This window comes from Dendrobates tinctorius, unplaced genomic scaffold, assembly GCF_039654945.1.
Source record: "Dendrobates tinctorius isolate UK_male_01 unplaced genomic scaffold, ASM3965494v1 ptg000035l, whole genome shotgun sequence".
Taxonomy (NCBI): domain Eukaryota; kingdom Metazoa; phylum Chordata; class Amphibia; order Anura; family Dendrobatidae; genus Dendrobates; species Dendrobates tinctorius.
In genome coordinates this window covers 40,204,404-40,230,968 of record NW_027361703.1, presented here as the reverse complement: position 1 = coordinate 40,230,968, position 26,565 = coordinate 40,204,404, and the positions used below count along the sequence as shown (strand labels likewise).

Here is a 26,565-nt window from a genome sequence, read left to right as displayed (position 1 = left end):
TGGAAAGTTGTTGCATTTAGGTATGTATTGTTTATAGTATTAAGGTGATTCAGAAATAATCTTTACTGACAGATCCACATCTTTCTATTATTTTATATAAAGGGAATCTGTCAGTTCATTCATACTACGTATCTTTTCTATGGCGTTTCAGAGAAGACATAGTTTAAAGATCCGGCAGCAACCTGACATTCAACTAAAACAATGCAGGGAGAAATCAGCTTGTGGCATGGATGGACTAGTCAACATCTCTGCCTATGATTCCTGGCCAGATCTTTAAACTATGTTTTTCCTGGAAGGCTGGAGTATTTTAGAGAGAAACATACCAGGCTACAATCGTGCAGCCAGGATCTGATTTGTGTTGCCCGTGGTTTGTGCGACGATGTGAATCGGTTGTTACTTTTGCCTTAGTTAAGTGTGCGCAGATGCAAATACTAACATTTTCTGTACAATGAGGCACTTATAAGTATATATATAAAAATAGTGTAAAGTCATACATTAATAGTTGCTAAAAATGTAAAGTACAGTATGTTGGATGTGAATGTGGCGTCACTCAGTTAATACCCACACATACTGTATAGAAGTAATGCATCATCAGTGTCCAAAGGTTGTTACAGTGCTGCGAAGGAGGATCCTGGTGCGGAGAGGGTTAAGCTGCCTGCCAGGGAGGGGATTGCAGGAGGTTGCTGTTGAGCTGTGAAGCTTTCTGGATTTTTGTGTTGAGCGCTTGCATTCAGCAGGATGAAGCCATAGACAGGATCCCATTCATCAAGCCTGAGTTCTGGATGGCTGTGTGCCTTCTGATGCTCAGCAGCTGTAGGGTGTTCCTGGTTCTGGCTCTGTTGCCTGCAGTAGATGCATTCTGTAACAAGGTGCGGTGTTGGTCAGTGGCATTCCCAGCTAGTCAGTGGGAGACACTTAGCAGGAGTTCCTACAGTGCCTCAGCATATAAGGCATGGAGACGGCAGTAAAGCTGTAAGTCCCCCCAGGTCCATGCCTTGTGTAGGAGTTGGTCTGTGGGATAAGTTGCCTAGTGCTGCCATGCTCTGATCAGGGGGTGAGCCCTCACTACAGCAAGCTCGCAGCACCCCATGTACTAATGAAACAATGGAAGCCTCAGTGTGAGGGTGGCCAGTCCTGAAGCCTGAGCGTAGGCTATGGGAGGACTGGACTGACAGCCAGCAGCCCACCAATACAGAGACGCCAGAGCCCAGGCTCCTTCCCTGCCTGTGCTGGGTGGATGGAGAGCTTTCCTTGCCCGTGCTCAGGGTCTGCTGAGAGGAGGGTTAGGGGAGACCAATAGCTGCCAGTGGGAGGATTCGCGGCTCACATGGAAGAGAGGCAGCGAGCGAGGAGACCTGGACGAGCAGCCTGCTCCAGCACCATGGACAGCTACAAGTGAGCGGACCAGGCACGGTGGGTACCGCCAGCAACTTACGGGGCTACACTCAGATCATTTCCACACTGCCGGCATTAGCTCTTTCCAAATCAGAGGGTACATGTAGCGACAAGAAGTACTGTAGTATGCTGTGCTACATGGAATATTCCACTATGCAGCACTATACTAAAATGGACTGTATGCTATGTAGTACTATGCTATATACAGTATTATACTATGTATTACTATACTATATACAGTATTATACTATGCAGCACTATACTAAAATGGACTGTATGCTATGTAGTACTATGCTGGGCTGCGCTATATACAGTATTATACTATGTATTACTATACTATATACAGTATTATACTATGTATTACTATACTATATACAGTATTATACTATGTATTACTATACTATATACAGTATTATACTATGCAGCACTATACTAAAATGGACTGTATGCTATGTAGTACTATGCTGGGCTGCGCTATATACAGTATTATACTATGTATTACTATACTATATACAGTATTATACTATGTATTACTATACTATATACAGTATTATACTATGTATTACTATACTATATACAGTATTATACTATGCAGCACTATACTAAAATGGACTGTATGCTATGTAGTACTATGCTATATACAGTATTATACTATGTATTACTATACTATATACAGTATTATACTATGCAGCACTATACTAAAATGTACTGTATGCTATGTAGTACTATGCTATATACAGTATTATACTATGTATTACTATACTATATACAGTATTATACTATGCAGCACTATACTAAAATGGACTGTATGCTATGTAGTACTATGCTATATACAGTGTTATACTATGTATTACTATACTATATACAGTATTATACTATGTATTACTGTACTATATACAGTATTATACTATGCAGCACTATACTAAAATGGACTGTATGCTATGTAGTACTATGCTATATACAGTATTATACTATGTATTACTATACTATATACAGTATTATACTATGCAGCACTATACTAAAATGGACTGTATGCTATGTAGTACTATGCTATATACAGTGTTATACTATGTATTACTATACTATATACAGTATTATACTATGTATTACTATACTATATACAGTATTATACTATGCAGCACTATACTAAAATGGACTGTATGCTATGTAGTACTATGCTATATACAGTATTATACTATGTATTACTATACTATATACAGTATTATACTATGCAGCACTATACTAAAATGGACTGTATGCTATGTAGTACTATGCTATATACAGTGTTATACTATGTATTACTATACTATATACAGTATTATACTATGCTGGGCTGCGCTATATACAGTATTATACTATGCTGTGCTGCGCTATATACAGTATTATACTATGTATTACTATACTATATACAGTATTATACTATGTATTACTATACTATAATATATACAATATTCTACTATGTGGTACTTACTATACTGTATACAATATTCTCCTATGCAATCAATACCACACTGCCTAACTACATACTGCAATCAGAAGCCCAATGAGTAATGCTGGGTATTAGACTGTTTCTAGGATGTCGCCGTCTTTCTGCAATAATGGCTTTTCTAGTGAAGTGATTAGGCACACAGTGTAGCGATCCAGTCCTAATATCGGCAGCGCTCGCCTCTGGATGTTCAATGACTGCTTAAGGGACAGGGGACTTCCAAAAGCAGTGAAAGTGAGACTTGTGGGGGATCAGAAGCCTTTGCTTTGAGGTGAGCAGGTTGTGATCTCTTTGAGGAACTGATGTTATAGAAATAGTCCTGCAATAGCCTAATCATGTCTTATTATTAAATGCCACTGATTTTACTAATAGGAATGTGGTGCAGTTTTTTACACCACTTTGCTCCTCCTTTGCAGACTTGTTAAATACACCCTAAAGTGAATATGATGGTGACACCTCTTCAGAGTAAACAAGCAATGGGGGGTAGGGGGGGATGTATGAAATGGAAATATACACACACACACACACACACTCACACACACTCACACACACTCACACACACTCACACACACACACACTCACACACACACATACACTCACACACACACACACACTCACACACACACACTCACACACACACACACACACACACATACACTCACACACACACACACACACACACACACTCACACACACACACACACTCACACACACACACACACACTCACACACACACACACTCACACACACACACACACTCACACACATACACTCACACACACACACACACACATACACTCACACACACACACACACACACTCACACACACACACACACTCACACACACACACACACACACACATACACTCACACACAGCGTCTATACTTTAAGTCTGGTCTGATCTAGCTCAGTATTTTTTTACTTTCTTCAGATAACACTTTTTGAATAGCCATTTACTATGTGACATCACCTCCTAGGGATAATAAAACATTTAGGAATCATCCAGTTGATGGAGTAAATCCCACTATGTCTTAAGCTTGATCTAGGTTAGAAACTGAGGGCTTCAAACTTTGCCATTGTTGTACATTAGAATAGACAGCTGATAAGCTATTTGCATAGAGAGTTGCTGTCTTCCCCAGTGCAATGTGGGCGATTGCCATCCATATGTGTGACGTAGGACCCCAGAACATAAAAGGTGACAGAAGATTTTTGGAACACATGAAACTGAGAGGCATGTTAGCAACAGTGGACACCAAAACCTATCTGCTCAGCAGAAGAGCGGGAAGGTCCCCAGAGACTTGTTCGGCTGGTGAAAATATAATAGAATCACACAGGACACTGGATGTCTGACACGTATTATTTTCCGCAAATAAAATCCATTTGAGTCGTTCTTTAACAATTATTTTATGGGTAGATTGGAATAACAAACATTGTGCAGCCATTGTATCTGTGGATGCATGGGCTGCTGCACTTTACATATCGGCTCTCTGCTCATGGATTTACTTTACCCTTTTGGATTTTAGTTCTCCATGTTTATAAAGAGAATTTCCTCCATATAGAACATCTTAATGCAAGAAACATCTGGGGCTGTGATTTTCCAAAGTTAATACATATCACACAATAGCAAATAATCCAAATCGATTACTAATGTAATTAGCACAGAAAGAATGGTACCCCTGACATTCAGGCTTCCAATACCTGTGACCTTTACAATGGGGCTTATTGGAAGAATATTACAGTCGCCTGGAAAGAGAAGGGAGGTGTACTATTAAACTGTCTGTCTGGAGTGATGGGGGCATAAAATGCATACAATGATCTTTATAGTATGAGCTAAGCTATTTCATGGGATTTATGACTCAACATGTAATAGTGGATGGATTTTAGTATGTGTGATTGAAAAATTGAAGATGTCAGTAAGAACTTTCTATCTATGGACAAAAGACAAGAGCATTGGGAGATTTGGAAGCCTGCTCCTTCTGATGAGTAAATGCTAACGTTTCTTGACAAGTGTCTCATTTTGAGATCTGTAATCGGTAAAGTAAAATTGTTTAGATTGTACTCCGTAACATAAGGCACATTAGTTAAATTAGTCAACTTGAGTCCAAACCCAGTACCAAATATAAATATATACTGCTCAAAAAAATTAACGAGGCTGTTTGTGTTCCCTTTATTTCTTTGAGCAGTATATATATACAGCATATATAATTATATATTACTTTTTGTGGTTTGGATTGTATATTGTATGGTATATTGTATTGTATACTGTATATGTGTGTATATACACACACATATTTAGTTTGCTTTTGGAAATACAAATAGCAGGACTTATATTCTTTGAGAGCAATAAAAGATAAATCAGTAATTATACAGTGCATTTTTTACAACACCCTATTGTATTCCATGGACAAATGTCATTGGACGTTTACTACCCTGGTAATCTAATCTTGTACAGTAGAGGCATCTCTGGTAAATAACAAGTCCGAGGTAATTGACATGATAAGATATCTATAATCTTAGAATTCATCCTGTTGATTCCAGCATTTACCTTTTTAGATTGACTTTTTATGTACATATCCCAAATGATTTACATGAGAATTGGATCCATAGAAGGAAAAGTATTACAGCGCAGGCAGCAACAGTGAATTGCTTTTATTATTACAGATATTTCTGAACTAAACTGATCTTATTTCAGCAACCAAGTGTTATGTATTCAGAATATAGCTACTTAATCATTATAAACTTCCCTAAAGTTGGTGATACACAAATGGCTGTTGGCCAAACGATGCTTTGGGCGATCATTCGGCCGACAACCATCTTACTGTCCCATAGACAGGAGCGCTCATTCGACAAAGTGCCCCAATGGTCTCTGTGATACGTTGGGCTTATTTCCGGGAGAATAATTCGATAGGCAGTCTGAAATCTGACATGCATGATTGACATTTCTTCTAACCATCAGTCTGCCATTAACCAACCTGCTTAACCTGTCGATATCAGTGGATTCGGCCAACATTAAACTAAAGTGTATGCGGGCTGTTATGAATGGGCACCGAGGAGGATAGCAGGCCCAGGCTAAGCCACAGAAAACCAGAGAGGTTGGTAACTAAGCGGATGCAGACCCCCGATTCTGTCCACACAACAAGCAGTAGCCGTGGAGCGTACCTACAATGATTCTAGATGCCTTGGGACAGCCAGAGAGCTAACTAAGCCTTAAGCAAGAAAGGGGAAATCTGTAATGTCACGTGTGACTGGATACACCGCCTCCAGCTGGGCGAATTTAAACAGAGTTAAGGGAAACAAAGGGGAAACCGTTACAATGGAGGGCCATGCAATAGGGAATGGCGATGTGGAGACCTCCTGCACTCCCCTGAGTCAGTGTCCCTACACTCCTGACGATCCCTAGATAGGTTCCGCACCTGGCAATGAGCTGGATACCTCAAATCACTAGCTCGCCCTGCACCTATCCCTTCCTAGTGAACTGGACGGTGCAGAAACTAATTCCACCACTGCACTAATACACACACAAGGAAAGTAACAAACAGGGAAACACACCACTTACTGTAGCTTTGCTCTGTTGCTATTGTTCCCAGCAACAGAGTACGACACCAAAGTTCAGCTTCACCCCTGAAGCTCGACACCTGAATTCAGCTTAAGCCTGAAGCTATTACACCAGAGCTCCCCTGAGCTGCCAGGAACTCCTCTCTGTAGTTCCTTCCTTCACCAGACTTGGTTGGAAATGAGCAATTTCATCAACAGTGAGTGAGACCACCTGCAACTCCATTATAGGTAGGAGCCAGGGAATCACACCTGCTTCATAATCACGTGCAATTACACTAGCGGCCACCGGGGGCAACAGAACCAAAGAAACATGAGTGCAATTACCCTAACGGCCACCGGGGGCAAAACTAGAACTAAAACAACCACAGTGTAATGACCTTAATGGCCACCGGGGGCAAAGCTAACTTTAAGCAAACAGCTTAAAGGAAAAAAAATGGTTACTTGTGCAAAATCTGTCATAATCCAACTTGGATCATGACAAAATCTAAACTGCCCCGGAGCAGACCTCAAAGGAATAGATAGCCCCCAAACATATATTGTCGGTGAGACAAGATGAAAACACAAAGGCAGGCGGGAAAATAGACTGAGCAAAAAATGGGGCCCACACTGACTAGACAGGACAGGAAAGGAAAGACACTGTCTGCAATCACGCCAAAAGCCCTGCAAAAGTCCAACACGTCTGATGCAAAAAACACTGAAGTCACACGACTTCGCCCCCCACTATATCAGCACTCTGGTATATTCTGAAAGTAAAGCAAAAAGAGACCAATATAAAAGGGGACAAAACTATCTGGCACATGCAGTAACATATGGGCGGTGATTCAGCACAGCCCCAGCCGGAGCTAGCTGACCCGCACAAAGCAGAGATAAACAAAACCAGATCAAATGCAAACAGAATAGCAAATGAATCACTTAGCTGAACCATGCAGGGAAAGAGCAGGAGACATCAGACCTAAAGAGGCGCAGGAAAAAAATCACCAGCAGGGATAGAGGGAGTCAGCTGTCTTAAATCGCAATCAGAAACCCCAGATCTTCAATCGTCTTCCTCATTATCAGGTGGCAAGCCTCTGTCAATCAGATCAGCTCCACTACCTCCAGTAACCACCAGAGGGAGCCCAAAAAGAGAACTCTAAATCTGACCAGCTCCACTATCTTCAGTAATCACCAGAGGGAAGCCAGAGAGAGAATTCACAACAACGGGCCATAAGAAACCTTTTAAATAGTCAGATTTCCTGTAATAATTTGTGCTAATTCACGACTAAACATCATAATTCGTTTAAAGACCATTTTAAACGCACTAATACAGAATGTGCAGGGTTAAATGAACAATACTATGTTTGATCACCCTTCAAACACGTTGCATACTGTGGACAACCCATCCCCTGTTTACACAAGTTAATATGCTGCTGATAAATATTTGTTTCAGGCAACATAAATGTCAGTAGATGACAAATAAACAGCCACCACCACCCAATAGATAAAGATAGCTATTAGCCAAATTAATGTTCAGCCAACCGCCATATTTAAGGGGTTGTTCAGTAACACAATATTGATGCCCCATCGGTGGGAGAGGTCATCGATCAGAGATCACCCTCACCAATAAGCTGAAAACATTTCCTGCTGCCAGGTACCGCACAACAACTTCTACTCTTTTGAATCTGAGCTGTTCTGAGGATTTAAAGCATAAAAGCTGTTCTTCAGTACCTAGCAACGGCTGCTACATGTGGAATGGAACTGAGCGCTGCAGTGTCTCGGTATGTGTTTATATCCAGGGGCTGCCAGAGCTGCTTTCAAGCTGATTAATATGGTTGCCATGTGTCAAACCCCTACCAATCTCAGACTGATGATCTTTCCAATGGGTAGGTCATCAATATGGTGTGGCTGGACAACCCCTTTAAATGGGGAAGCTGTTATATCAGAAAATGGCCAATTGCTTATATAAGATTTTTGTGTTAAGTATTCTTTATAAAAAATGCTATCTTTTTAGTCTTTTTGCATATCACAATCTACATTAAAAATAAAAAATGGAAATTTTGAAAATTTCACACTGGCAACTGTGGCTGTTTTAGACTCTTAACTTCCAATTGTTTTGGAAAACAACACATTTACATAGCCATAGTGAACAGAGGCCTACCCTATCTTTTGTATTGAAGAGTCTAATAAGCCTGTGCTTAAGTCATTGTAAAGGAAAGGGGAGCAGGGTTAGCTATAACATCTACTATAGTGGATCCTGTCTTATCAATTGTGTATAGAGATGTTACCTGTCATTATAATCCTGCCTTTGATAAATGGAGTCTTGCTGAAAATGCCCCCTGAAATATCAGGAAATGTGAGTGTAAATAAGTCACTGTGGGCTGTGGCCAGTATGAAAATTGTAAGATTACTGATTTTGTGCTTTTAATAAAGATCGTAATATGAGAAAAAACATTGCCACTTTTTAAATTAAAGTAACATAAAAACCTGATTTCTACGTAATTTCTGATGATAACTTCCCTTTAAGTGTATGGCTACCATTCTGGTGCCTTTATATGTACAGATATCTTGCCAATTTCCATCCAGAGAGCAAAACACCAAGGAACCAATAAAAAAAGTTCATAGAACAATGTATGAAAATATAAAATTATATACTTTATAGAATAAGTATAAAAGGTGCAAGGGACACACAAACATAAGAAAAAGGATGCATAATATACAGTTGTGGCCAAAAGTATTGACACCCCTGCAATTCTGTCAGATAATACTCCGTTTCTTCCTGAAAATGATTGCAATCACAAATTCTTTGGTATTATTATCTTCATTTAATTTGTCTTAAATGAAAAAACACAAAAGAGAATGAAGCAGAAAGCAAAACATTGATCATTTCACACAAAACTCCAAAAATGGGCCAGACAAAAGTATTGGCACCCTCAGCCTAATACTTGGTTGCACAACCTTTAGCCAAAATAACTGCGACCAACCACTTCCGGTAACCATCAATGAGTTTCTTACAATGGTCTGCTGGAATTTTAGACCATTCTTCTTTGGCAAACTGCTCCAGGTCCCTGATATTAGAAGGGTGCCTTCTCCAAACTGCCATTTTTAGATCTCTCCACAGGTGTTCTATGGGATTCAGGTCTGGACTCATTGCTGTTCACCTTAGAAGTCTCCAGTGCTTTCTCTCAAACCATTTTCTAGTGCTTTTTGAAGTGTGTTTTGGGTCATTGCCCTGCTGGAAGACCCATGACCTCTGAGAGAGACCCAGCTTTCTCACACTGGGCCCTACATTATGCTGCAAAATTTGTTGGTAGTCTTCAGACTTCATAATGCCATGCACACAGTCAAGCAGTCCAGTGCCAGAGGCAGCAAAGCAACACCAAAACATAAGGGAACCTCCGCCATGTTTGACTGTAGGGACCATGTTTTTTTTCTTTGAATGCCTCTTTTTTTCTCATGTAAACTCTATGTTGATGCCTTTGCCCAAAAAACTCTACTTTTGTCTCATCTGACCAGAGAACATTCTTCCAAAACGTTTTAGGCTTTTTCAGGTAAGTTTTGGCAAACTCCAGTCTGGCTTTTTTTATGTCTCGGGGGTAAGAAGTGGGGTCTTCCTGGGTCTCCTACCATACAGTCCCTTTTCATTCAAACGCCGACGGATAGTACGGGTTGACACTGTTGTACCCTCGGACTGCAGGGCAGCTTGAACTTGTTTGGATGTTAGTCGAGGTTCTTTATCCAACATCCGCACAATCTTGCGTTGAAATCTCTTGTCAATTTTTCTTTTCCGTCCACATCTAGGGAGGTTAGCCACAGTGCCATGGGCTTTAAACTTCTTGATGACTGTGCACGGTAGACACAGGAACATTCAGGTCTTTGGAGATGGACTTGTAGCCTTGAGATTGCTCATGCTTCCTCACAATTTGGTTTCTCAAGTCCTCAGACAGTTCTTTGGTCTTCTTTCTTTTCTCCATGCTCAATGTGGTACACACAAGGACACAGGACAGAGGTTGAGTCAACTTTAATCCATGTCAACTGGCTGCAAGTGTGATTTAGTTATTGCCAACACCTGTTAGGTGCCACAGGTAAGTTACAGGTGCTGTTAATTACACAAATTAGAGAAGTATCACATGATTTCTCGAACAGTGCCAATACTTTTGTCCACCCTCTTTTTATGTTTGGTGTGGAATTATATCCAATTTGGCTTTAGGACAATTCTTTTTGTGTTTTTTCATTTAAGACAAATTAAATGAAGATAATAATACCAAAGAATTTGTGTTTGCAATCATTTTCAGGAAGAAGCTGAGTATTATCTGACAGAATTGCAGGGGTGTCAATACTTCTGGCCACAACTGTAGATGTATTTTATAAAAGTGACATACGGTATATCAGGGTAAAGAAAAGAGATGTGCAGCATATGGCTGTCTAAAGTGTACTGAAAAACGAAGCATGGTACCAAATAAGTAGAAGTGTAATTTTACATAAAGACACAGAGAGTATGGTATAAAAATATATGGTTAGATGAGGATGTGAAAAGTATATGTGGTTATAAATGCTAAATAATTAACATGGGTACATATAGATAGGTGGATATGCCACATGCACTATAGTCAACCTGAGCGAAATATGGGTATGGGGCCGGGTGCCCACGATCTGGAAGTAGCAGCACTTTGGACCCAGCGCATGCCGTCTATTGAACGCCATCAGTTTTGTAGAATTTGACAGGAGGGCATAGACACTCCTTATCCTGCCCCAACTCTGCCCCAGCTCAACCCATTTTTAGAGGCACTGCCCAAAACTGGTTTGAAAACAACAAGAGTTGCAAAATTTTTTGCACAAAAATTTTGCAACTTTCAAAATGTTTTATGCCAATTTTCTGGCATAAATCCTTGTGGTGAATTGGGCCCTATATGTGGATATGTTTACTATGATTTGACATTCTCACAAGACTATCATAAATATGGCTACGAAGAGTGAATCAAGCCTTGGCCTCTTGTTCTCAGTAGATGATATTACAATACTTACGGTCTAGAGTTACATATTAGTATATTTATGATAAAAAAATTTAAATACAATTTAGATTAAACAAATTAAACAATATTTCATATATTATGCCCACCACTGACCACCATTGACACCATTGTACACTATTGACTCTATATTTAGCTGATTTCAGACAAGATGTATAAATGCGAATATCAGTCCTATTTTTGTGATTGGAACATGATTACAGACCTGGGTTGGATGTATTTTTCTTAAGATCAGTTTTAGCAACATATTTGGCATCAACTTGTCTAGCTGCCAATGGGTTAAAAAAAGAGGATCGGTGCTTAAATAAAACTACGGTTTTATTTAATTGGATAAAAACAGGGATATCCATGATTAAAAAAAATACACAGTGATTCTTACGCATTCCTGACATAACCGCCCTTCGCCATAGAATCGGAAATGCCAGTTATGCCAGAAATGTGTAAGAATCACTCTGTATTTTTTAATCATAGATTTCCCTGTTTTTCATGGATGAAGTACACGGGCGTCTTATCAAGCACCAATCCTTTTTCCTCTTTTTGCTCACTGCACACTTCTGGTCGGCAGCATGGATAGAGGTCCTTACTACTGATGTAGCGATAAGGCACGGTTAGGTGTTTCATGTTCTTGCAGACTGCTGTCAATATTATAGTGTGCATGGCCACCGTTGATTAAAATGTAAAGCTTCAATATCTAAAACTGAGATTTATGCTGATCACTTTTCCATATATTAATGCAAAGTAATAGAATGGACGTGTATAGTGTAAAGAGGTAAAAAGTACAAAAGATCATTATATAGAGCCGAAGCTTGCCACACCATATGAATGCACAAATTATAAATGCATGCATTTCCCATTTTCTTTCACTTCTCTCTTTTTCCTCTCTTCTCACTTTTCGTCCATATTTTAATTGCATTGATTATGCCCAATGAAGGTTTGATATAAAACCTGTCATTTAGAAATACTAACACTTCCTACTGTCTATCATTAGATACTCCATTTGGAGTATCGGTGTGCTTCCCGATTTTATTCTCAGACAGCGCACATGCCCACTGAGTACGCCCTTATACCGATCTTTAACATGAAATCATATCATGAGATGCTCTGAGTTTCATGGATCTCATTCTCAGATCTGTGATGGATAAGTAGTTGGATCTTTGGAACTCCATTGGTCTGTCTGAGTGCTGTCCGATAAAAAATCAGACTGTACACAAACATATAAAGTGAATGTCTGAATGCGCCCTAATAGGTGTCATCCTGAGGAACTGTCACTGTAAATGTGGTATTTCCACTATGAACTTCAACAGGATTAGTCTGATCGCTGGAAGCCCGGCCACTATGTCTACCACCAATCACTAGAACAGAGGTTCCTAGCTTCCTTTTACTATTACCATATAACAGCAGTAAAGGGCAATTTTAATAAAGTGGCTGTTGATACTGTATCTGCTGATGTATTAAAAGTCTTGATGATTTGAGAATAAAGCCCTGTAGAGTATGTGGCTTTATCCATCAGCCACACTGCTCACCTGCCTCTCCAAACTGTTCTTTAGTGTTGTTATGCAGTGATAGGAATGAGGGTTTGAGATCCCTATTCTAGTGATCAGTAGGAACTTCTGTGCTGTGATCACCAGGTTTTTAATACAGTGGGGCAAAAAAGTATTTAGTCAGTCAGCAATAGTGCAAGTTCCACCACTTAAAAAGATGAGAGGCGTCTGTAATTTACATCATAGGTAGACCTCAACTATGGGAGACAAACTGAGAAAAAAAAATCCAGAAAATCACATTGTCTGTTTTTTTTTCATTTTATTTGCATATTATGGTGGAAAATAAGTATTTGGTCAGAAACAAAATTTCATCTCAATACTTTGTGATATATCCTTTGTTGGCAATGACAGAGGTCAAACGTTTTCTGTAAGTCTTCACAAGGTTGCCACACACTGTTGTTGGTATGTTGGCCCATTCCTCCATGCAGATCTCCTCTAGAGCAGTGATGTTTTTGGCTTTTCGCTTGGCAACACGGACTTTCAACTCCCTCCAAAGGTTTTCTATAGGGTTGAGATCTGGAGACTGGCTAGGCCACTCCAGGACGTTGAAATGCTTCTTACGAAGCCACTCCTTCGTTGTCCTGGTGGTGTGCTTTGGATCATTGTCATGTTGAAAGACCCAGCCACGTTTCATCTTCAATGCCCTTGCTGATGGAAGGAGGTTTGCACTCAAAATCTCACGATACATGGCCCCATTCATTCTTTCATGTACCCGGATCAGTCGTCCTGGCCCCTTTGCAGAGAAACAGCCCCAAAGCATGATGTTTCCACCACCATGCTTTACAGTAGGTATGGTGTTTGATGGATGCAACTCAGTATTCTTTTTCCTCCAAACACGACAAGTTGTGTTTCTACCAAACAGTTCCAGTTTGGTTTCATCAGACCATAGGACATTCTCCCAAAACTCCTCCGGATCATCCAAATGCTCTCTAGCAAACTTCAGATGGGCCGGGACATGTACAGGCTTAAGCAGTGGGACACATCTGTCACTGCAGGATCTGAGTCCATGGTGGCGTAGTGTGTTACTTATGGTAGGCCTTGTTACATTGGTCCCAGCTCTCTGCAGTTCATTCACTAGGTCCCCCCGCGTGGTTCTGGGATTTTTGCTCACCGTTCTTGTGATCATTCTGACCCCACGGGGTGGGATTTTGCGTGGAGCACCAGATCGAGGGAGATTATCAGTGGTCTTGTATGTCTTCCATTTTCTAATTATTGCTCCCACAGTTGATTTCTTCACTCCAAGCTGGTTGGCTATTGCAGATTCAGTCTTCCCAGCCTGGTGCAGGGCTACAATTTTGTTTCTGGTGTCCTTTGACAGCTCTTTGGTCTTCACCATAGTGGAGTTTGGAGTCAGACTGTTTGAGGGTGTGCACAGTTGTCTTTTTATACTGATAACAAGTTTAAACAGGTGCCATTACTACAGGTAATGAGTGGAGGAAAGAGGAGACTCTTAAAGAAGAAGTTACAGGTCTGTGAGAGCCAGAAATCTTGATTGCTTGTTTCTGACCAAATACTTATTTTCCACCATAATATGCAAATAAAAGGAAAAAAAAACAGACAATGTGATTTTCTGGATTTTTTTTTCTCAGTTTGTCTCCCATAGTTGAGGTCTACCTATGATGTAAATTACAGACGCCTCTCATCTTTTTAAGTGGTGGAACTTGCACTATTGCTGACTGACTAAATTCTTTTTTGCCCCACTGTATGTAATCCGAGAACAGCATGAGGTAGGGGCTAAGACACTGATTTCAGGGAATGGTCACTTATTAAGATCTGTGCTGTGGTTTCAATACAATTAATGTTTTAGCACCAGGATTATTACTGTCTGGACTACATCTCATGAGAGCCATAGTCTGACCACGCCCTCCTCTGATAAGCAGCTTACTGTCAAGAGGCAATGTACACATAAAACTGTTGTGTGGGCGGGGTTAGCTTTCTGAGCTCTGCCACATCTAAAATATCTGATTGTGTCACAACTGCTTCACCCAGTAAGAAAGTGATACACTGTTGGAATCAGGGTCTCTGTTCCTACATTATGCTGCTCTCAGATGAGGTAGCAAAACCCAGGTGACAAATTACCTTTAAATGTGACATGTAAATAGGATGTCACCTTTTCTTCAAGTTTGTTTTTTCTGAAGTTAACGTATCTAGCAGTAAAGTCAGCTCTCCAATGAAGTTGTATAGCATTGGTTTACATGGTAAGGCAACTGCACACAAGCCTCACTTCATCATACACATTACCAAATGACGTGGTTTAAGAGACCCTCTAGTTCAAATTTAAAATTTGACTATCTATATGACATTTATAGCCAACATACTTGGTGCTCTCCTCCTATTACCACTCCTCTGTTCTGGATCACCTTTAAGTGTGTCACAAAATGAACACCAATGTCTCAAACTTTAATATAGACAGCACTAACAATCTGAGACATTCCCCTCTTCCCTCACATTCCACTGCCCTCATATAGGACCAGTGATGGTGCCATAAAAGATACTGAAGAGGGAGAATAAATATCTCAAATTTTCCAAAAGTGTTATCAATGGCAGTGTCACAGACAGCGGATCTAAGACAATGGGCAAAGCTGTTTTGGCTGACTTGCTCCAAAATCTTGGGGAAAGCGTTTCCAGAAGAGTAGAATCCATCTTAGGGTGCTTTCACACTGCGTTCAGGCACCCATTAATGATGGAAACAAATAGCAGACTCCATCTGGGTGTGTGTCTCCAGTAGGCACACCCATCTGAAAATGATGCACGGCATAGCTCACGTTCACTCTGTTGGTACCATTATAGTCTATTGCTCCGTCAGACCTTATGTCTGAATCCCCAGCAAAACGGGATTTTGGCATATATGCCGACGGAGCCATAGACTATAATGGTACCAATAGAGCGAACGTGAGCTGTTCATCATTTTCGGGTGTGTGTGTGCCTACTGGAGATGGAAACCCAGATGCAGTCTATTACGGGTTTCCGTCACTGAACGGTTGCCTGAACGCAGTGTGAAAGCTACCTTATCTGCAAAGAGGTGGGAAAGGCAAATCCATATTATCTCCCATAGTTTTGAAATGGGATATAAAACACACTGTAAAATACAAAGTACCGTATATCTATCAATTTTTTTTGTGCTAAATATCTGGTATTAGCATATTTAACCCCTTAACAACATGAACAGATATTTACATATGTAGGGTCCACTTCCTTAATGTAAGTATAGGAACTGAAGCAAGCAAAATGTATCTACTCCAAAATGGTCTCAATAAAAAGGTTCAGATCGCCATATTAAAAAACAAGCCCACTCACAGCTCAATTGACGGAAAAATGAAGCTTTACGGATCCCCAATAATGACATGTACAATTTTCTTTTCGCCATTTAAAAAAATATATGTACAAGTTTTTTTTTCACTTTAATCTTACTGGCCTGGAGAATCGTGTCAACAGGTCGTTTTCACTGCGTAATGATTGCCATAAAAAAAGAAAATACAGACATTTTTGGCACACTTTCACAGCACTTGGCCCTTTTCTTTGCTTTTAACTTTTTTGAGTTTTAAAACAAATGGTGTAATTCAAAATTACAACTTGTCCGGCAAAAAAGAACAGCTGCTATGCAGATGGGGAAAAAATTATGGCTCTTGGAAGCAGGAGAGAAAGCGCAAAAGCAGAAAATGCCATGTAGGGAAGGGGTTAATTATGACAGACTGAATCCCATACACAGACAATGAGTATATAAGAAGATATTCTAAGCTTAAAGGTTGAGACTGGTGTCTGTGCAAATTATATATGAAGCTGCGAATGGTGTACATCTAATGCCAGTGGCAATTCTTCTGCATCATGTCACCTTTTGTGTTGGTCTGTTTATGTTGTCTCCTATTGTTTGTATGAGGAATCTCGCTGTGTAACTAATATTTTGCAGTTATTTATTGGTAATCTTACTTGCCTTTAAAAAAATAAATAAAAACTCTGCATGCATTGCATTTTGTCAAGTTCCAAGGATTCAGTATTGTAGCTCAAATCGGCTTTCGCAGTTCTGAATGGTGTAGGTGGAAGCAATCAATTCGCTTGTTGACACACACTGCCAACAGCTTAGCTCCTATAATGAAGTTAAACAGTCAGTTTTACCCCCATCAGGTTGTTGTCCAGGGCACTTACCAAAATATAAATCTTTAGCAAAGGCTTCTGCTTAGACATTGTCAATTTTGTAAGTGCAAATTTACAGTAAATGAGCTTGAAATGTGCCATGTTTGTCTTAGTGGTTCATACTGTTTGAGACGTCTGGCCTAAGTTTAAAACATCTATTAGTTGTCTTACTTTGTGCAAGAAATGTGTGCCCAAATTTTAATACATAATATCACATGTTAGGCCATGCCCCTGTGTTCGTATCTCCACTAGACACTTATTCTACATTAAATACAATGTATAGCTTATCCAGTAAGTACAACTCCTGCCATTACTGATCTCCAGTTGACTTCACATTTATGATCTTTGCTCCGCCAATGATTTCCCTCTTTGGTATCCAGTACCTCTTATCTTTCGCCTCCCTGGAATTTTCTTTATGCCATTTGCCTTGTCCAAAACCAAATTTATACTCACCCTGTAATTGACCTCTTAAAATTGCAGTCCCCTACTTTTTAAAAATGTTTTCAAAGGGCCCGAGCACTTTTAAAAAAGGAAAACAAAACACACTCAACTACTGGATCAGCGTTATCCCCCGTTCTGCTGCTGATGTTTCCCACCAGGATCAAAACTTCCTCTTCTGGCCATGGTTTTTTCAGCTCAGACAGAATATGAAGCTTTACCTGCTGTAAATGACTTGTGGCCCGCACTGCCCAAGAGTTAGCCTGAGCTCACTGGAGGACTGTAGCAGCAGTATGAAATAGAAGCACTGGACCAGTAGATGAGTAGCTTGCTTTAAGCATTATGGGCCTAAACAAAGTTGTCAAAAGAAGTGGACAACTGATGCTAAGCTCCCGTGCATTCCATCAACTCTTGAATTTATACAAATTCTTTATGAAATGAATCATCAGCTCCCTTCTACATATTGACAAGCAGTTGGAAGTTCCCTCCAGTTAATGTAAAATTGTGTAATACTGCTTATTACAATGCAGGTAGAAATAATTAGATATTGATGCCATCTACACTTCACCACCATCTACATTAATTAAAAAGGGATTGTTAGACATGATAAACCCCTTTAATTAATTTTTACACTGAATCAGATGCAGCAGAGCTGTTTGTCGTGTGACACTGTCATTACAACACTTTTGACACCTAAGATCAGACAGCCAGTGCCAGATAAATGCTGCCTGTGGATTGGGCAGCATCTGTCAGCTGTCAGGTTTTCTTTAACCCCTTTACGATGAATGACAGACATAGCACATCATGAGCAGGTGTCAGTTCCCACAGTATGATGTGCTATGTCTGTCATGGATTTAAACTGTCACTGCATGTAAACATGCAGTTACAGTTTTGTGCCGACAGCTGTCATGACAGCCGAGCGGCATTGGAAGACGTGAGGGGACCCAAGTCAGCGGTCCCGACACTCAGAACACTGATTGGTCAGTCAGTCTGACTGATCAGAGTATGATAGTGCAAGAGATGCTGAAATATCTGCACCTCCTGCACGATCACTTCAGGTGATGGCCCAGCTAAGAGCCTTGTTCCTGCAGTGAAAGCAAGAGACGATGCCAGATGCCACAGTCGAGAGTGATCGCAAGGCCTCAGATGACTCTGTCAGCAGAAGTATGGAAAAATTATAGCTCTCAAAATATGGCAATGCAAACATTTGTTTGAATAAATAGCATCTTTTAGTATGTGATAGCAGCCAATAATTCTTTCTCTGCTGTTGATTTGTTTGTTGATCGCAGTAAGGCTTGGCTCACATTTATTCTACTTTCTGCACTTACATTTAAATCTCTAAAATACGTGATTCAGATGGAACTCTCAATAGAAGATTCACTATAATGAGGCAGACTTAGGCACTGTGGATGCCATCTGGCCTATAATCCGGGGGGTGTCCATCTTTTTAGATGTGCATAAAAGCGCGGTCAGCCACAATTTTGTGCATCTCTGAAAAGCAAGATACCACTGAACACAGATGGAGTACAGAGTAACTCTGGTGCCTCATTAATGTGAATAGGGAGTTCCATCTGAATCATGTATTTTGTAGATTTAGATGGAAACTTTGATGTAAGTGCTCGGCGTAGAGCACATGATAAATGTGATTTGTACCCCAAAATGCCACCAATGAAAGCTTGTACTCAATACGCAAAAAAAAAAACAAGTCTCCACTCAGGTTCGCCATCTGTTAACAGAATTATAGGGGGCTACCACATTACTGGTAGCACAAAGATTCTAGAAAAGTGACCTGGCTCCCACTAAAAAAAATACAGGGCAAAATGTATGTTGTTCTTCACCTCTCATTGTTATAACATTTTCTGAAACACATGAGGTGTTAATATGATCACTGCACCTCTAGATGATTTCATTAAGATGTGTAGTTTATAAAATGGGGTCACTTTTTGGTGGTACTGCTGTCTTAACACCTCAGAAGCTCTGTCATTGTGACATGTCACTCACAAACCATTAGAGGCAAATCTTAACTCTGATATGGCGCTCCTTCCCTTCTGAACTTTACACTGTGCCTAAAAAGTTGTTTTTGACCACATATAGGGCACTGCCGTACTCAGGAGAGTTTACATAACAAATCTGTGGGTCTATTTTTTCCTGTTACCTTTGTGAAAATGAAATATTTGGTGCTAAAACAACATTTCTGGGGAAAAAAAACATAATCTTTAGTTTTAACTGTCCAGTGTTTTAAAATTCCGTAAAGCACCAGTGATTTCAAGATGCAAACGTGACATGGCTTCCGCTATCTATTCCAGACAATTTTGCGATCCAAAAGTCAAATAGCACTCCTTCCGAGCACTGTCGTGCATGCAAACACTTAGTTTTCCACCACATATGGTGTATGAGCATACTCGGGTCAAATTGCAGAACAAAGTGTATTGTCCATTTTCTCCTGTTATGCTTATGAAAATGAAAAAAATTGGGGCTGAAGCAACATTTTTGTGGGGAAAATGTATTTTTTAATTTTCACGGCTCAATGTTATAAAATTCTGTATAGCCCCTATGGATTCAAGGTGCTCACCACACCTCTAAATAAAGTCCTTGTGGGGTGTGGTTTCCAAAATGGATTCACTTGTCGGTTTTTTTCCAATGTTTATGCATATCAGTGGCTATGCAAACGCAAAATCGCTTTCGCTGTCTATTCGAGACAATTTTGCATTCCAAAAGTCAAATGACACTCCTTCCCTTCCAAGCCCTGCCTGCACCCAAACAGTAGTTTTCCACCATATATGAAGTATCCACATACTCAGGAAAAAAATGAACAACAAATTGTATGGACCATTTTCTCCTGTTACTCTTGTGAAAATGAAAAATTTGAGCCTGAAGCAACATTTGTTAAGATAACATATATTTTTTCATTTTCATGGCTCAACGTTATAAAATTATTTGAAGCATCTGTGGGTTCAAGGTACTCATTACACCTTTAGATAAGTTCTGTGAGGGGTGTAGTTTCCAAAATGGAGTAACTTCTGAGGGGCTTCCACTGTTTAGGCACAACAGGTGCTCTCCAAATGATACATAGCATTCTCGATTCCAACCAATTTTGCATTCAAAAAGTTAAATTGTGCTCCTTCCCTTCTAAGTCCTGCCTGTCATGATCCAGTGTGGGATCTGGCGGTATTAATTGCACTGGGTGAACTTTTTTTACTTTGGAAAGTTCCCAGGTGTCTTGACTGTCCCCGGTGGTGGTTAGCAGTATTGCACTTTAGGTTTTTGTGCACTTAATTAGGGATCAGGTGTGACACCCTATAAAGGTATGCTAGGGGGTGCAATCACTGCCTGTGATATTGTGAGTTTGTGTTCACTCTGAGTTTGGAGAGCCTGGATGAAGGATGGAGCTGGTGAGGAGTCCTGCGCAGCTTAGCCAGGGGGGAAGAGTGTCAGCTATGGTGTCTGGACGAAGGGCTGGCATGGCGTGGTGGAGTCGCAGTGATGGTGTCAGCGGGAAGTGTCTGCATGGGCTGGTGGAGTGGCGACTATGGAGAGTGGCACTCACCATGTGGGACTTGGCCGCTGAGCTGGACTCAAGCATGCTCGACTTCGTGTCAGCAGCTGAACTCATCCTTGGGACTCTGGTTCTAAGCAGCTGCAACTGGTTTTGGACTCTGCTCCAAGGCTGCACTAAGGTGAAGGATCCTGTTATGGTGAAGGATCCAGGTGGAGGAGAAGATGCACTCAGGTGGAGGGCTCTGTTGCTGGGAGCGCATGCAACAGAGCAAAGCTAAGTGGTGTTTCCCCTGTATTGTCTCTTTCCTCATGTGTGTTATTAGTGCAGTGGTGGGATTAGTTTCCGCACCGACCTATTCCCTAGTGAGGGTTTAGGGTCAGGGCGAGCTAGGGCGTTGAGGTACGCGTGCGGCGCCCGGTGCGAAACCGGCATAGGGAACGTTAGGAGTGCAGGGACACTGGCTCAGGGGAGCTCAGGAGGTCTCCAATTCCCTTTTCCCTATTGCAGGGCCCACCATTGTTAATGTTTCCCAGGTCCCCCTTATTTAAATTCGCCATACTGGAAGCGGGGTTTCCAGAATGTTTATTAACGTGTAATACCTAAATTCGCCAGGTGGAGGCGGCGTATCCACCTGCACGTATTATTATTTAAATGCGCCCCACTGGAGGCGGTGTATCCAGGGTCACGTGTGTTATGGGTCCGCCTTGTGGTAACATCTGTGTCCTGACACACGTGATCATGACACTGCCGTGCGCTCAAACAGTAGTTGTCCCCCACAGATGGGGTATCGACATACTCGGGAGAAATTGCACAACAACTTTTGGGTCCATTTTTTCCTGTTACCCTTTTGAAACTAAAAAAAATTGGGGATAAACTACCACTTTTGTGAAAAAAGCAAAAGGTTAATTTTTTCCATCCACAGTCCTTTAAGCCCTGTGAAGAATGTGAAGATTTAATAAACTTCTTGAAAGTAGTTTTGAGCACTTTGAGGGGTGCAGTTTTTAGAATGGTGTCAATTTTGGGTATTTTCTGTCAAGTAGGCCCCTCAAAGTCACTTTATATATGATGTGATCCCTAAAAAAAGTTTTTTTAATTTTGTTGGAAAAATGATAAATTGTTCATAAAATTTAACCCTTCTAAATTGCTAGCAAAAAAATGGTTAAAAAATTATTCAGCTGTAAATAAGACATTTGGAAAATGTATTTACTAATTGTTTTGTGTGGTATATCTATCTGATTTAAGTGTATAAAAAATTAAACTTTGACTATTGTGAATTTTTTAATTTTTGGCCAACTGTTTGATATTTTTTATAATTAAACACAAATCTTCTCAAGCAAAATTAACCCCTAAAATGAAGCACAACATGTCATGAAAGACAGACTCAAAATCACTGGGATATGTTAAAGTGTTGCAGTTAATGCCACATAAATTGACACAGGTGAGATTTGGAAAATGCGGCTCGGTTATTATCTTGTAAAGTGGCTCGGTTCTTAATGGGTACATTTATTGTGCGTTAATACGAAACATAAACAGACAAATTGTGCATTTGTTGTCGTTTGTTATTTAATTCATTTGTGGAGTATTCTCATTTGGATGCTGTAACACACCATGTTGATCTGAGTGTACTGTATCATAAAAAAATACCCTAATCCACTTACTCCTTGAAGAATGGCACACTGGTTTTATGTTATGTAAGCTGGAAACACCAGTATCTGCAACTTTAAAAAAAAAAGTTAATTATCAATACATTTAGTGAAAATTAATTGAATAAAATGGAAACTTCTTTATTTCATTAATTCCCTAATGAAACTAATAAAATCACTTGAGTCTTGCCTTTAGTGGACAATCATCATTATGATTGTGTAAATCCTCCATAAATGCCACTAATAGCACTAGTTACATTTACAAACTTATCACTGTCTAACACATAGTCCTTTCTGGGTCAGGATGAAACTCTTTTCCTCTGGTCCCCTGGGATGTTCATCAGATCATTGCCAATGATTTCTAATTATTCAGGTATTATGGCACCTCAACACACATAGGCATTGTTCACAATTGAGACTCCTATTTTTTATGAATGAAGAATAAATTCAAAATGTAAAATTGCACAAAATGGTCAAATACTTTATAGCAGAGTAGTTTCATAGTACCTTGACTAGCGAATGTATGAAGTCTTCAGGTTTATAAAGATTAGGGAGGCTAATTAAGATTAAACACACAGCCATTCTTTTTATAACTGAACAGCAGATCATTCATTTTTAATTAGTTGTAAGTAGAGGAGAATAGATGTTTTTATTCATTTGTCAAGAGATATTTCTCTATTATACTCACTAAATAAATGATAGTGAACACCATCAACTTGGGGATTGTTCATCGTTTGATGCCACTAGCCTTTTTACTAAAAAAAAATGCCTATATTTACAGTACACACCTAAAGGAACTTTGGCCTAGAGCAGTATTATGAGGAACAACTGTTGATATTTTTCTGTTTATTTATGCCATTTCTGTCTCTCATCCTTTCAGGAAAGAATGGAGGGTGTTTCAAACTAGAAAGTTAAACTGGAAAAGTGCTGTTGTCATATTTGTTAATATGATCAGGAGGCAAACTTCTGACTTTTGTGCTTGTTGACGCCAACCCCAGCCGTTGGTGTAGAGCAATGGTTATTAATCAGAACCAAACAAATGTATGAAAACAGGCACTAATTATGTGTTCCAAGATATATTTACATACAGTAAATTAAAGAGATTTTCTGGTTTAGTTGCCCACTGTAAAATCAACTACTATGTAGTGTTCTAAGATATTTCTGTGTCTTACAAGATGCAAGGTCTTTGCGAATGACAACAGTTTTTCTTAAGGCCCCGACGCTGATTTTGTGACGCCACAGCGATCTCACCAGCGAGATCGCTGTGTGTGACGGGGATCAGTGACCGGCCCCCCTGCCGGTTATTGCTGATCGTGCTTGATCGGCCTGGGCCATTTTTCGATTGCTGGTCTCCTGCTGGCCAGCACGCATCGCTGTGTGTGGCAGCGAGAGATCAGCGACGCTGGAAGCTGGTTTCTAATGTAAACATTGGGTATCCAGGAGCCGCAGCTCTTGGATACCCGATGCTTACCTTGGAAACCGGCGTACACGCTGGTTTCCAAGGTAAACAGTGGGTATCCAGGAGTTGCTTGGCTCTTAGATACCCAATGTTTACCTTGGAAACCAGCCTGTATGCCGGTTTCCAAGGTAAACAGCGGGTATCCAGGAGCATTTACATTAGAAGTCAGCATCCAGTGTCGCTGGTCCTGATCGCTGGAGATCAGCCTAATGATGTCCCAGCGATTCCATCATGTCGGATCGTTGGTGGGATCGCTGGGACATCGTTATGTGTAACGGGGCCTTTAGACTGCAGAGACCCGTGTGTCATAAACAGTGCCTTCCCGCCTTCCACCAATCCCGTAATAACAAAAACACCGACAGGCATGGATGGGTTGAACAGGTCGGTCACAGTTTATTAAATTTATAAGCAGAGAGAGGCAAGTACAATTCGCAATGCACTCATTGCTGACCGCTGAGCAAGCAAGCAGATAAGAGGTTACAAACCTATGCCCCCTCTAACTACCGCCACGGAGGATCATGTGTATGACCTACACAGGACTCTAACCCTCGCAAAACATCACTAGGGCCTGTTCAACACCATCCTGCAAATTAATTAAAATTATATAGAACCCGCTATCCGTGAGATGAGTGCCGTCCGGTCTCAGTAAATCAGAGTTTTCTTTCTCTAGTCCGTGGTGGCGATCCACGATGCCGTAGTTTTCTCTGACAAATTTTGCCATCTTTTTATTTGATTTGTCAATGGCTTTAGCATCCTTAGCTCCACACCAGACTGCTCGTAGTATTATCTTTGACCACACTACCACCATATCCGGTTTTAAACAGACGAAATGCTCTGTGTAGAGCTTGGCGCCATTTCTTCTTGCCCAAGTCATTACCGCCAGTGGTATCACTGGCCCTTTTGCCGTCATAGCAATATTGACCCTCTCCGGGAAGATCAGCTGCCACGGGAGCCCTCTGATGCCTCTCCAGTTGACCTTTAATTGCGAGAAGTAAATTTATTTTTTTTACCTGGGTGTAGTTTGGCCCTTTTGCACGCCCAATAAACAAAAGAATGCTCCACTACCCATACTGTGGGCTTACAGCAGCCTGTAAGAAACAAGATGTTAGAGCAGGTCTGGTCTTATATATCTTGCAAAACATGCACATTTCCAATGGCCTAATCTCTGTACTTCGACTTCTGATACACTGGTCCTAGCTGCTTCGGTGGCTGCTCCTATTCTGAAGGAATGTGACCCGTATTCCTTTGGGTTAGAGTCGACTGCCTCTAAGCACTGTTTAAAGATTGCGTGAAACTGGCATTTAATAAGTGGGGACCCGTCGGTGTGTGAGAGAAAGAATCTACTCTCGTGTCTTATAACCGTATAGTGTCTGACTATTTTTACTGCGCATATAGGGCCGTCTAACACCTTGACCAGGACCCACGTCCCTCTATTGATGGGATCACATTTAGACTTCCGTACCCTAATTTGCAGAGCGTCGCCACATATAATGAGATCTTCGTTGATTAACCTGCTTACTGATGCTGTTTTTTACCGTGGCACCCGCTCGCTAATGCGAAGCGCCCCGAAGAATGCGATTGTTAATGCTGTAGATATTAGGGTTGACTCGTATTGTGACTTGCACACTGTTTTGGAGGTTGCAATAATATCATGTAACAAACTTTAAGGTAAGGAGCGATGACATTCCTGACTAGGTTGAAGCCTTTTCCAGCCTTTAATGGCTTGTTTGATGAAAAAATATTTAGTTACGTTTGCTGATCCCAAAAGCTGAAAGAAAAAGACTATTCCTGGTTAATGCCGTTACGCTAATGTACCTGACGCGCCTCTACACTTGAGCTGATTCAAAAGGTTCTACTAACACATCGCACCTTGCCCGATTCCATGTATCGACTGGTCTTCCTTTAATTAGCGAGCACCATTCTTCCCATGCCTTACCATAAACCTGCCAGGTAGCCGGTGTCGCTGAGGCATGGATTAAGGGCATCAGTGATTGGCCATCATGTCCCAAAGGGAAGGAGGACACTGTAGGCCTGATGGCTGTGCGATGGAGAGTAAGACTTTGAAGGCCTGCCAATTGGAAGAAAACAAAGAGTTAACAATCTTATCATCTGCAATAGATGTAACTCTGCACGGCACCAGATGTTGTGTCTAAGGCATAACAGTGGTAGGTGGCGCAACAGCGCGAGAATGGGCGGGGAATAAGAGGACATGCTGATAATGCTTTTTGCAGATTCCTGGTTTTGGTAAAGAATCTGTTGTTAGCATTTTGTAATTCCTTTTGCACCATTGGTCCTTGTAGATTGAGACAAAACTGTTTGTGAAATTTCCACCAACTGCTAAACCCAAAATCCTTGTTTGGCGTTTCCTGTGACATGACACATGTATGGCCATTGTAGGATTCTAAGAATGTCC

The 26,565-nt window shown here is 40.7% G+C and overlaps 1 protein-coding gene across 2 annotated transcripts in view; it reads left to right on the top strand.

Moving 5' to 3' along the window:
* The first annotated feature begins 732 nt into the window (after nucleotides 1-732).
* The window catches only part of GRM8 (glutamate metabotropic receptor 8), a 1,729,433-nt gene continuing 1,703,600 nt past the window's right edge, over nucleotides 733-26,565 (top strand). Inside the window, exon 1 of one of the 2 annotated variants that reach the window (XM_073573421.1) lies at nucleotides 733-1,413. The gene's annotated coding sequence lies outside the window, so the exon portion shown is untranslated. The remainder of the gene's footprint in view (nucleotides 1,414-26,565) is intronic. The other variant, XM_073573422.1, reaches the window with a different exon arrangement.